Below are 12,176 nucleotides of genomic sequence, written 5' to 3' on the forward strand. Positions count from 1 at the left end.
TGTCAAAGCTAAAGGTGCCCATTTACGCGATCTAATTTTTAAATATTAGCTGAAACAAATCCCCTTGGACCAAAATAAATTATTTTTGAAATGAACAAAAAACATTGTTTTCTTTTGTTCTTTTTTTTTTAGAAACAAATGGGTCAACTTTAAATGGCCTTCCCTGTAGTTAAAATACAAATTGAACGTTTGAAACCAAGATATATGAATTTTTACACCCATTCATGCTATAGAAAATGCACCTATGGGAGGTGACGTTACTCCTCTTTCTATAATATCATTGTTACATATTTATGTTTAATTTTACATACTTTTCATTCAAAAACTAATTAATTATTATATATTTTTTTTCTCTTACAGTTCTTCCGATATGCAGTAAAGTTCAAGAATTGGTGGTAAGTGTAAACTTATTAATTATTTAAAGTCACTTAACATACACATATGCTTCGTGTAATAATTGTGAAACACGTCCGCGTGGCAAGTTAACCCTCTCATGCCCGATGTTGCATATATGCAACATTCACATATATGCTTCTAAGTCCCGTTATATCAGTTTTTTTGACGCGTGGTTTTTTGCATTATGTAGTCTGGTTTATTGTGTAAGCTTACAGTGAATTGTTCTATCGTAAGCTATGCAAGGGTTCATTCAGTAGGCGTTTTTCGTGGAGTGAAACTGTCAAGATCGCGAATTGTCAAGATCGCGAAAAAAGGGGTTTACGCGAAAAGTGCTTAAAAAGATTAAAATAGCTGTTTTATTGTTAAACCAAGGGAAAAACATGAATAAATAAACATAATATAGTTATTGAAAATAAAAATAAATCATTGGAAAAGTATTAAGTTTGTTTAAAATAATTTTGTAAAAGTGCTGTTGTCTATAGGCAACATCCTGTAATTAACGAACCAGGACATTCAGGACTTTGAAATTTTAATCACTTCATACTTGAGTTAAGACTAACACATATCTGTCCTAAAAAATGTTTTAGCTTCGCCCATTCGGGCATGAAAGGGTTAAGTTAATCGTTGCATAAAAGAGCAATTCGCGACAAAACAAAATATGAAAAAGAATTAAAAACCTTCAGATGTCGAATCATATGTCAAAAAAACCATAGCATTTTACAACAAAACCTGAGTACCTTGTGCAACAATATGTACATACATATATGTATAATTTTGTCTTACGCTCACCTCACTTGCCACATGCCGCTACCAAACTGTCAATGTGACACGTATTTGATATGTGGTCACGCCGGAAATTTTGCTTATTGCTACAACCTACCAAAAGCGGCAGCGCCACATGCATAGTTCCGTTGCTTAGAGGCAAGAAACCCAAAGGCATATGCGAAAATTATGCACAAAGCAGAAACAAAATGAAATTTGCATGAAAAAGCGGTAGCACAATAGAGTTTGTTGTTGTTTTAAGATGTTTGCGGCTTTGTTGCACATGTTGCCCATTCTGGTAACAGGTTGCAAATCATTGCAAATGCATTTTTTCAAAGCAGAAAATTTGTTGCCTAGCAGCAGGTGAACGCTGACTGGAATTGGTCTGCTGTAGTTTCTATATACAAACAAAACTAAGCAAATTTTTTACATGGACAGTAAAAAACATAGGCGTAGCTTATTTCTTCCGAAAAGCCACCAACATGCTGAAACCAGAAAAAGTTTAATCCACTTTTCATTATATTTCCGCTGGACATAATGATCATATATCATCGAATATACCTAAAAAGTTTTGTTTAGATTCTCACACAAATTCAGTAATGTACATTTGACTTAAACGGTCTAGGATGTAGTTCGCGCTGTGTAAAGCTTAAAATCCAATCTGGATAACGAAGAAGCTTTTGTTAATCTTGAACTAAAACAACTTATATACTTTTTCTAACTTTGTAAGACGCTGTATACTACTACTTTCTTCCATAGTGAAGCAAACGATGAATAAACGAATCGTATTAAGGTTGGAATCCAAATAATCCCTCTCAATTCTGACGGAACTCAAGCTTAAGAGGATCTTAAGTTCATATGCTGCTAACACAATTCATTTCGCATATATTCTAGATATAGAGAGGGAAAGAAAAGATCTGTCATATGTATTTACAACAGTTTCTGTGTTGATATTTAAAGGAAAGAAAATAAAGAAGAATTAAACTGTGTAATTCTCCTCGCCCAATCCCAAAATCAAAACCAAGACTTCTGAAAATACTGCGTTCTTATTTTAATTATTCATGTTTACCCCTCTCTACCGCCGCATATGTATTTGTGGGCGACTTTGACTTATGCTTGCATGTGGCATTCAGCGCTGCACTTAGCTACCTTACCGACATGTGCAACGGCGATTTGCATGGCGCACAGGTGCCAAAAGGCCCGACGGAGTTGAAAGCCCAAACAAATACGCATACTCGTACATGTACATACGCTTTTGACGCTTGTACGGATATCGCTTTGAGTTTTACTCATTTCATTCTCTTGACGTTTTACACTGAATGGACATTAAGGCAACAAACTGCTGGCCAACTGACGGCCTGATTGTGCTAGTGCCATGCAATAAGTGGCAGCAACAACTAAATGAAATGAAAATAAAGTAAACACACGCATGCGATCAGCAAGTGGGCATGGCAGCTAATGACATTTGTGGCAGCACACATGACAGACCGATTACAAGTGGCTGAGCGCAGGTTTAACTGCAATTACATACATTTATATCTATATATAAGTATGTCTCTATAGGTATACATATGTGTGTTTCAAACTATGTGGCTTACTTTGCCACATTTATCGCGCAACTCTGGAACACCAATACTATACTTACTTATAAACATATCTAGCTTGGCAGCAAATATTTGCTGGACATTCCAAAGCGAAGCGAAAAATAAGCAGAAAAAATGCGCGCGTCTGACAATAAAATGCCAAAGATATGAGTTTCCGCGTGCGAGATATGTATCTCTCATTCCAAGCCAGCACATAGCTGACTTGTCGTAAAACAAAAACAACCTGAGCTTCCACCTGTAGGCCAAATGCCTCTACAGTGTCTGTCTGTATTGCAGCATGCGGCGGCCATAATGTCTGAGCGAAAAAAGAACACAAAAATGAAAAATGAAAATTAAAACTTGTAGAAATATCGACTTCATGAAATGCTGCCATTCACTTTGGAATTCATGGCTGCTGTAATGGTTTGCTGATTTTTTTATGGCCCACTACTGGCCTATCTGCTTAATCTGGCTTCCCTCGGCAGCCTTTGACTATTCAGTTTTATTATTTCACGTTTATGCACTCGCATCTGTTAGATATCAATTGAGTTTATACTCATGCGCGTGACATTTTAACAAGCAGTAGCAATGCTCAACAACGTCATCGGATTGTGATTGCTACAACACCCAGTGGGCCATGTACTAAGAACGGAGGTAATAGCGAGTTCAGGTGATTGAAATCTGAATTGAGAGAAGATACAATTTTCCGCACTAGAGGTTCGAATGATATTATTACAAAGAGCCTTAAATCTAACTCCAATTCTCCCAGTTCACTAGCAGAGAAACTTTGTTAAATACCTCTTAATAACATTTTCTCAACTTCAGCTTTTCTCAGGTTATCATAAAAAATATTTTTTCTCTAAATACACAGTACAACAGCTAATCTGGGGGGTGATAAATTCCAAGTCAGGGTGATGGTACTAGGTCAGTATAGTAAAACCCTCAAAGGGTTTGGCGTTCGTATGTGTCGGTTTTTTTATGACCTTTTAAATTTTTTCCTTATCTGGATGTTTTTTCGCGAACCACTTGTCCGATTTTGATGAAACAAATTTAGAAAAATTAAAAATTACAATTTCTATTTGTTTTTATTCAAAAAAGTGTCATTTATCGCCTTTTTTATAAAATTTTTTTTAGGCAATATTTATTAAAATAAATAAATAAAATAAAAATAAAAAATTATACAAATGTTTACTTTATTTTTTTAGTAGTTTATGGCCAGAAATCTGGAGTTATTGGGGAAAATTAATATATATTTCCACAGTGTAGTTTGACCCAAGCTCAAATTATAAGGTGAAACAATCTTCACAACAAGCTATTTTCGCGCTTTCCACTCCCTTTAATGTATGCATAATACGTGTATTTCTTCAACTATACCACATGTTCTAACTATTTTATGAACCCAATGCTTAAATTTATTTCATTCGATATTAAGCAAAATTCATACGAAGCTCCTTATGATCAATTCTTAACCAAATGAGACTGTTATATCTATGGATAATTAAAGTTGTGTTCGAGTTCTTTAATATGAAATATACAACCTCAGATTAATTAAGCTTTTTGTTGAATTCAGCACGCTTCAGTTAAAAAAATTTCAAATTTTTTGAGAACGAGACATAGGGAAATAAAGAAAGAGAGAGAAATAAAGATGGATGGTGAGAGCTGAATAGAGGTGTATAAAGAGAAATAATAATGAATAAAGATAAAATATACTAATGATAATATACCAAACCAAGTACAATAATCGGAAAACTGCTAGTATGCTATATATTTTCTATGATCTATGTACCTTTGAGCCTGTTGCAATTTTGCCTAATTTTATCTAGAGTACTTATAAAAGTGCTAAAAGTACCTAGTAAACCACTGCAGAGATTTCTTAAGACACCAAGAAGGAATGAGAGAATAAAACGAGTGAGCCTCCACAGACTTGTTATCTTTAGTCTAAAACCTCATCTTAATAAGTTCTGAGTTTAAAAATTCTGATAAAAACTGAGAGACACATAAACTCATCGGTTTTTGAATTCATATTATGGTAAAATCAGTTGTTTTTCTTAAATTTCATTGCTTTTCGAAATGATTTTTGAAGACGTCACGAGAAATTCTCTGTTTTTGTCCACGGGATCTCCAATTGCGCTAAACTACATACATACGCTGATATTAATCAAACTTGAGTTTCTATTCATAATACTTGGAATTTTGCAAGATGATGAACCAATATAAGTAATTATTGACAAACTCTATGAGTGTTATATTCTAGAATTGTTTACTGTCAATGAAGCTAAGTGCCGGTCAATCACTCTTATGCTTGGAACTTAAAGAGAGAGAGAGCAAATAGGTATAGGTAGAGAAAAAAATATTTATGGCGTGACTCTTCTATACTGCTACGGTTGCTTAGGCCGTCAAAATCGTGTCTCTCGAATATGAAATCAAAGATTTCAAAAGAAAATGCTGATATTCATCTCCTCGCATTTACCACCAAGTTGTATGCAGCGGTGCGCCACTTAAAGCGTTTATTAAATCGAATTTGGCGCTCGGGTGACAGACCGACAGCCATAGTCAACTACATCTGGGACCACTGAGCACATGCGTGTGTAACGATTGTGCATGCGTCGTTTCCGCTACTTCTGAGTGCCTTTTTCTACCGCTTCGGCACTTACGTTACTGTTAAAACGAATTTAAATTGTTACGTGACTGGAATTTCGACAACTTTTAATTGCAACGAGCGAACAAACGGTGTGAACTAATAAATTATTTATTTGTGGGCATAAAAACAAGTATTTCGCGAACGAAGACAAACAAAAAAGCGGAAAGAGTATTACAACAAAAATATGAAATGCTTTTTAACAGCGGCAGCAAGACGTGCGTAACGCAGAAATTGTGTGCAAAAAAAAATAATAAAAATTTTAAGCAAAAAAATTACAATAAATTGGGGAATAAAAAATAAAATGCACAATAAAAGACGATAGGCACCGGAGCGCAAGAGAAGGGGTGCAATGCGATGCCGTAAAAGACGGGCGCGACAGGTAGGCCACCAGCTTGCTTTGCGAGTGTGCGTATGGGCAACAATTTGTGGCGGCCTCCGCAGCGGCGCTACAAAACATTCGCGTGCCGCACCAGTGTGCCAGCGCCGCCGGTGGAGGGGTGCGCGTGCATGTTCATAACTTAATTGGAATTTATTTAATGCGAGACGTGCGCGCCAACAACGGTGTTACCATACAAAGGATGTTGTAGAAAAAAATTTACTGAAAAAGGCGTTTTGCGGCATTCAATGTTGCTGGTGGAAGAGTGCGCGTAGTGGCGCGTTGAAAATTGTTGAGCTATAGCGGTAGTGGCTATGCGTAGCGCCTGTCAAGTACTTGTAATTGCAAATGCCCACAATGAAGGAGAGCAAAATGTTGTTGACTACTTGGCATTTACAAGTTGGTTTGTTGTTTGTCAAGACGGTAATGTACAGTGGTAGGCGTTGTAATGTGGACGCATAAAAATCTATAAAAGTTTTTAAGTTGGATTGTTGTTGTATATTTGCATTTAAAAATGTAAAAAAATTACACAACATTTCGTTGACAACTCGAAAACATTTTTTGAAAAATTTTGTCTTCCATAAAAAAATATATACATAAGGGTGTGCCATTCTGAGGCAACCTTCTTTTTTCAACTGAAAAACAGGCTCAAAACTTTCGAAAATGTGTAAAAAAAAAGTCACTCAAAAGATGAGCTCCTAATATTAATATTAAGAGGCGCCTATATCAAATTTTCTGTTTTCCATATAAATAACACGAAAAAAAAAATAATTTTTTTTTGTGATGGTTATTGTGCGGAGGTTTTATATGTTCCCCGATGGCTGCCAGTAGGGATGGTAAACTCGATCCCGATTCTACTCGAAAATCGAGTTTTCTCGTAAAATAATCGATTTTTCGAATGTCAAGAACCGGTTCTTAATCCACTTCGACTACTGAAAATCGATTTTTAAAAATCGATTATTTAACGAGAAAACTCGATTCTCGAGTAGAAGCGGAATCGAGTTTGCCATCCCGCACAATAACCACCACAAAAAAAAATGATTTTTTTTCCATGTAATTTATATGGAAAACAGAAAATTTGAAATAGCTAAGAGCTCATATTTTTAGTGACTTTTTTTTACACATTTTCTAAAGTTTTGAGCCTGTTTTTCAGTTGAAAAAAAAGGTTGCCTCAGAATGACACACCCTAATATACATTTGTATAAATTTCGTTAGAAACTGAAAAAGGAAGTGAAAATACTATCTGTTTATTCCTCTGACAGTAAAAATGATTTAAGGGCACAGTTGGATCACATCTTCGCACAGTACCAAATTTCTCTGTACTTATGGTAGTTCTCATTAATTTACCAGCAATTTTGAAGCTATTGTGAGCAGTGCTATTCATTTCAGCTTATCTTCCTCTCCCGCTTTAATTTTGTTTACTTTTAATAGCTCTCAGGCCTATGCGCTCTTTCAATGGCCGTTTCAGTATTAATTAAAATTTAGGTTATATTACAAATTTCAGCTAGATAATTATGGGTTCTAGAGCTAAAAATTTCATTTTTAAGCCATCTAAAGTATTTCTGTCCACTTTTTTTTATCTTATTGGGCATTTTTTTAATTATAATATAAACTCTTGAAGCTACAGCCGCCTAGAGTCAACAACCGTTCCTACACTTCCCTAATCGTTTTGAAGAGCGATTGATCGTACGAGCTGCATATACTTGTATACCACATAAATGTTTAAAACTATGTAAAGGGTGATTTTTTAAGAGCTTGATAACTTTTTTAAAAAAAAAAACGCATAAAATTTGCAAAATCTCATCGGTTCTTTATTTGAAACGTTAGATTGGTTCATGACATTTACTTTTTGAAGATAATTTCATTTAAATGTTGACCGCGGCTGCGTCTTAGGTGGTCCATTCGGAAAGTCCAATTTTGGGCAACTTTTTCGAGCATTTCGGCCGGAATAGCCCGAATTTCTTCGGAAATGTTGTCTTCCAAAGCTGGAATAGTTGCTGGCTTATTTCTGTAGACTTTAGACTTGACGTAGCCCCACAAAAAATAGTCTAAAGGCGTTAAATCGCATGATCTTGGTGGCCAACTTACGGGTCCATTTCTTGAGATGAATTGTTGTCCGAAGTTTTCCCTCAAAATGGCCATAGAATCGCGAGCTGTGTGGCATGTAGCGCCATCTTGTTGAAACCACATGTCAACCAAGTTCAGTTCTTCCATTTTTGGCAACAAAAAGTTTGTTAGCATCGAACGATAGCGATCGCCATTCACCGTAACGTTGCGTCCAACAGCATCTTTGAAAAAATACGGTCCAATGATTCCACCAGCGTACAAACCACACCAAACAGTGCATTTTTCGGGATGCATGAGCAGTTCTTGAACGGCTTCTGGTTGCTCTTCACCCCAAATGCGGCAATTTTGCTTATTTACGTAGCCATTCAACCAGAAATGAGCCTCATCGCTGAACAAAATTTGTCGATAAACACATTTCGAACCGAACACTGATTTTGGTAATAAAATTCAATGATTTGCAAGCGTTGCTCGTTAGTAAGTCTATTCATGATGAAATGTCAAAGCATACTGAGCATCTTTCTCTTTGACACCATGTCTGAAATCCCACGTGATCTGTCAAATACTAATGCATGAAAATCCTAACCTCAAAAAAATCACCCGTTATAAGTATTAAGCAATTTAACTGCATATAACAAGCTTTGTTCGAATTTGAAGAACATATCCTCATTACATTGGCCCCAACTGTATATATATTATATATGCATTTTTAAGCAAGCTCCCCATCAAGTCGGGTGTTTCTCATTTTGCCCATTCTCCTTAAGTGTCACAGACACCGTGTATAAGTATTATTTTAAGAACTTTTTGTTGTTGCCGTTAATGTTGCCAATCGACAGCATGAATGGTCCCCGTGATCAGCGTGCGCGCCACACTTGTTTTGAAGCCACATACGCAAACACAAAGTATACTCGATAATTTAGGCGTAAGAATGTTGCATGCCACTTTTGTTCTTGTTGTTGCCGTTTAGATTTATATCTGGCGCTGCGTGCAAGTTTGTTAATGCGGCAATGCAAAATAATTTCGTTGATTTGTTGCCACAATTATGCACACAAACAACCAACAAAAATGTATATGTGGGCCCCAGCAATAAAGCTATTTGCCGCAAAATATGCCCGCGTCAAACGCCAGGCATTTTGGCAATTTTTCATTTATTTCGCTTTGCTGTCAACGTCATTGAGCTAGAGATATTTATTTCGTATACGTGGCAACGCTAATTGCATTTGCTGAGAAAAATTGTTGGAATTAGGAAAACCTCGCTGCAGAATCAGTGATATATAGTCCGAACGCTGATTGGTGTTTCGCACACTTTAGTCTTACTTCACATTATAAATATTACTTTATATTATATATAATTAAGATTTACCGTTAAGTATTCATAAACACTTATTAGGTTTATTATCTAATTATACGCTGTTCAAAGATGTTTCGTTTCCGTGTTGTTACCATATTATTAATGAGTAGTGATGAGCGACATTTCACTGTCGGTGATTTTTTCACTGTGGTTGAAAAATCTCATATCGCAACTGCGATCACGTTATTTAAACACTTCTATGAATTGCTATTGCGATAGCAGTATGATTCTGTGAAATTAAAAAATAAATATAGATTACACATTTTCTTATACATACATATTCACTCTTTTAATTGCAATTGTAATTGCAATATAAAGTCACAATGATTTAAAAACAGAAATCAGTGAAATCACAGATATCGAAAAATCGAAATATCGTTCAGCGCTAGTGATGAGAAGATGAGTGAATCTTTGTTTTGCTCTTGTTCGGTAGCTAGACTCCTTTGTAGATATAGTCCTTGCCAGATATAGTTACGAATATTATAGTTCTCTCTAGAACGGTGAGAAATTTCATCTTAAGTCTTCTTACTACTTTCTGCTCCTTTTATGTTCAATTGCCTTTTTATCAGGAACATTTTTTTGACTTCGTTTTATTATCTAAGGAAAGATTATACATATTTATACTTGCTGGTTGTGGACATTTTAAAGAAATTTTATAAACTTTTTGATTCTTAATAAAAACAAACAAACATATGTAAAGTCTAGATGAGGTTGAACTATATCTACCGACTGTTCAGTCCAAGAGAGGTGTGTTGCTATTTAGACTGTGTATTTCCTCTCAACTTTCTCAAAGGAGCTTTAGCCAACTTCATTTCAGAGAGGTCGATATTCTTAGCTTAGCCTTAGCCTTAGTACTATGTGTATAAACTTCAACTAATCTTATTGGAATAAACTATAATAGCGACACTAATCAAGTGGTTTACCAACGCCCAGTGGCGTAGCTACAACTTTGGGCGCCCTTGGCCAAGGATGTTCTGTCGCCCCCTTTATCTACCTACCTACTAGTTTCATAAGGTGGTTCGAACAAAAGTGAATTTTTACAAAATATCTTCGATATTAAGTATATAAAATTTGGGTACTAGAAGCCACGCAAGTTCTGAAGTTCCAAAATTCTCACAATACGGTTTTTTAAGACGTTAGCGACAGCTTTAAGAATAGTACTCACTGTAGAATACTACCTGTATCAGTTGCATCTTGTGTAAGATCTTTTAACAAACTTGAATTGATCAAATCTTACTTGAGATCGACCATGAGTCGGGCGACGGCCCTTGTTCATGGGTTCACAATTCGATTACAATATAGCTATACCGGACATTTAGTCACTGATCCTTAATTTAGAGCCCAAACCTATGAATTATATTATAAAATATTATACGAGTATATTATAGATTTATAATCTAATTTTAGCTCTTAAAATGTAGCTCTCCCCATATGCCTACTATTTATGTTTACAAATTCTTTAGAAACTTTATGTTTTCTAAATTAAACCATACAGATTTATATTTACGACACACACTTACATATGTATGTATGGGTTATTAGTATAATATACTATTTTCATTAAGCGTCGTCGCTTTATGGCTCTGTTGCTAACTAAAAATTGGGTCATCTCCAAAATGTGAATTGCCATAAAATTGCATTTTGCGGCGCTTTTGTTATAAAATACTAAAAAATTTATGTATATTAGTGCAATATTTCTAAAATATTAATTGCAATAAAAATTTTATGTGCGCGTGTGCAAATTCACTTAAATAATTTAAACACGCTTTTAATTTTCTCCCATAAATTATCAACGGTCAATCAAAATTTTGTGCATGCTCCACTTTTCTTTATTCTCATTCTCCATAGTTTATTTGCATTTGCTTAAAAAAGTGTTAAATAAATTGCTTTCGCACCGAAAGCAATACTTGCAAAATTTGATATGTGGCATATGCACAAAGGGAATGTCATAAATTGAAAATGAAATTCGTTTTCAGCGAGTTTATGGCGTCTATTAGAATTGATAGATGCTAAAATCAGTGGAGCCATCAAAATAAATATTTCAATGATAATTAATTTAACCTTCGTTCAAATAACATATCAAATAATTTGTGACAACTCAAAGGCGAAATGAATTTGAAGAAAAAAGCACAGTAAGTCAACAAAATAGTGGAAAGAGGATAAGTAGGGGATACCTTTGAGTTAGGTGTTACAAAGTGAGTTCGTATATTTCATTTATAAGTATATACAAATACGTTAGGGTGATTCAAAAAAAATATTTTTTTTTTGGTTGTTACTCGGAAAAATAGGTTCCTAGACTCCTCTAAGAAAGCCTCTATCCATATCCATGCGAATTTTTTCACATTAAAAAACCTAAACTGAAATTTAGTAACATTTTTTATACAGATCGGACATCGATAACTAAAATAAGCGTTCTTTCTCCACCGTAGTTTTTAAAAAGGTCCGAATTCGTATTTCTATTTTTCTTGCATTTTTTGGGGCTCGACTTTATTACAAAATTTGGCAAAATGGTTTGAAAACATAAAAGGTGTACGACTGGTGCACCAAAATGGCACAGCTAGTGCTAATTGAGCCCGAAATACAGCAGGCTGCAAAATTATATATGTAATTTTTTTTTCTGATTTCTATAAAATATACATACTTATATTTCTATTGAAAGATTGAATTTTGTATTACGTCGAGAACTGCAAGTTTAGACTACAAGACCGCTATAAATATGTGTGTATGTGTAATTGCATAATATATTTGCACGAATGTAACCCAGATTTAACATTTCTCATTTGTTGCTGTCGGCTGATTGTTTATTTGTTAAATACATATGTACATACGTTTGAATTGTCAAATGAAAAGTGTGTGTGCTGTGATTAGCGCCAAATTGTTGACAATCAAAAGTCAAATACGCTTTGACATAAACAATACCAATTCCACAAGCACACATTCGTATGTAATTGTTCATAAATGCGTTACAACTGTAAATTCACGTACAAAGCCGCAAAGTCCCAC

The 12,176-nt window shown here is 35.0% G+C and overlaps 1 protein-coding gene across 13 annotated transcripts in view; it reads left to right on the forward strand.

The window, feature by feature from the left end:
- The window catches only part of LOC105224097 (chondroadherin-like protein), a 171,217-nt gene that overhangs the window by 46,090 nt on the left and 112,951 nt on the right, over positions 1-12,176 (forward strand). For 10 of the 13 annotated variants that reach the window (XM_049458831.1, XM_049458830.1, XM_049458829.1 and 7 more), the window contains exon 3: positions 361-392. The gene's annotated coding sequence lies outside the window, so the exon portion shown is untranslated. Of the gene's footprint in view, positions 1-360; positions 396-12,176 lie in introns of all 13 variants that reach the window. The other 3 variants (XM_049458835.1, XM_049458840.1, XM_049458837.1) reach the window with 1 other exon arrangement.

This window comes from Bactrocera dorsalis, chromosome 5 (genome assembly GCF_023373825.1).
Source record: "Bactrocera dorsalis isolate Fly_Bdor chromosome 5, ASM2337382v1, whole genome shotgun sequence".
NCBI classification, from domain to species: Eukaryota; Metazoa; Arthropoda; class Insecta; order Diptera; family Tephritidae; genus Bactrocera; species Bactrocera dorsalis.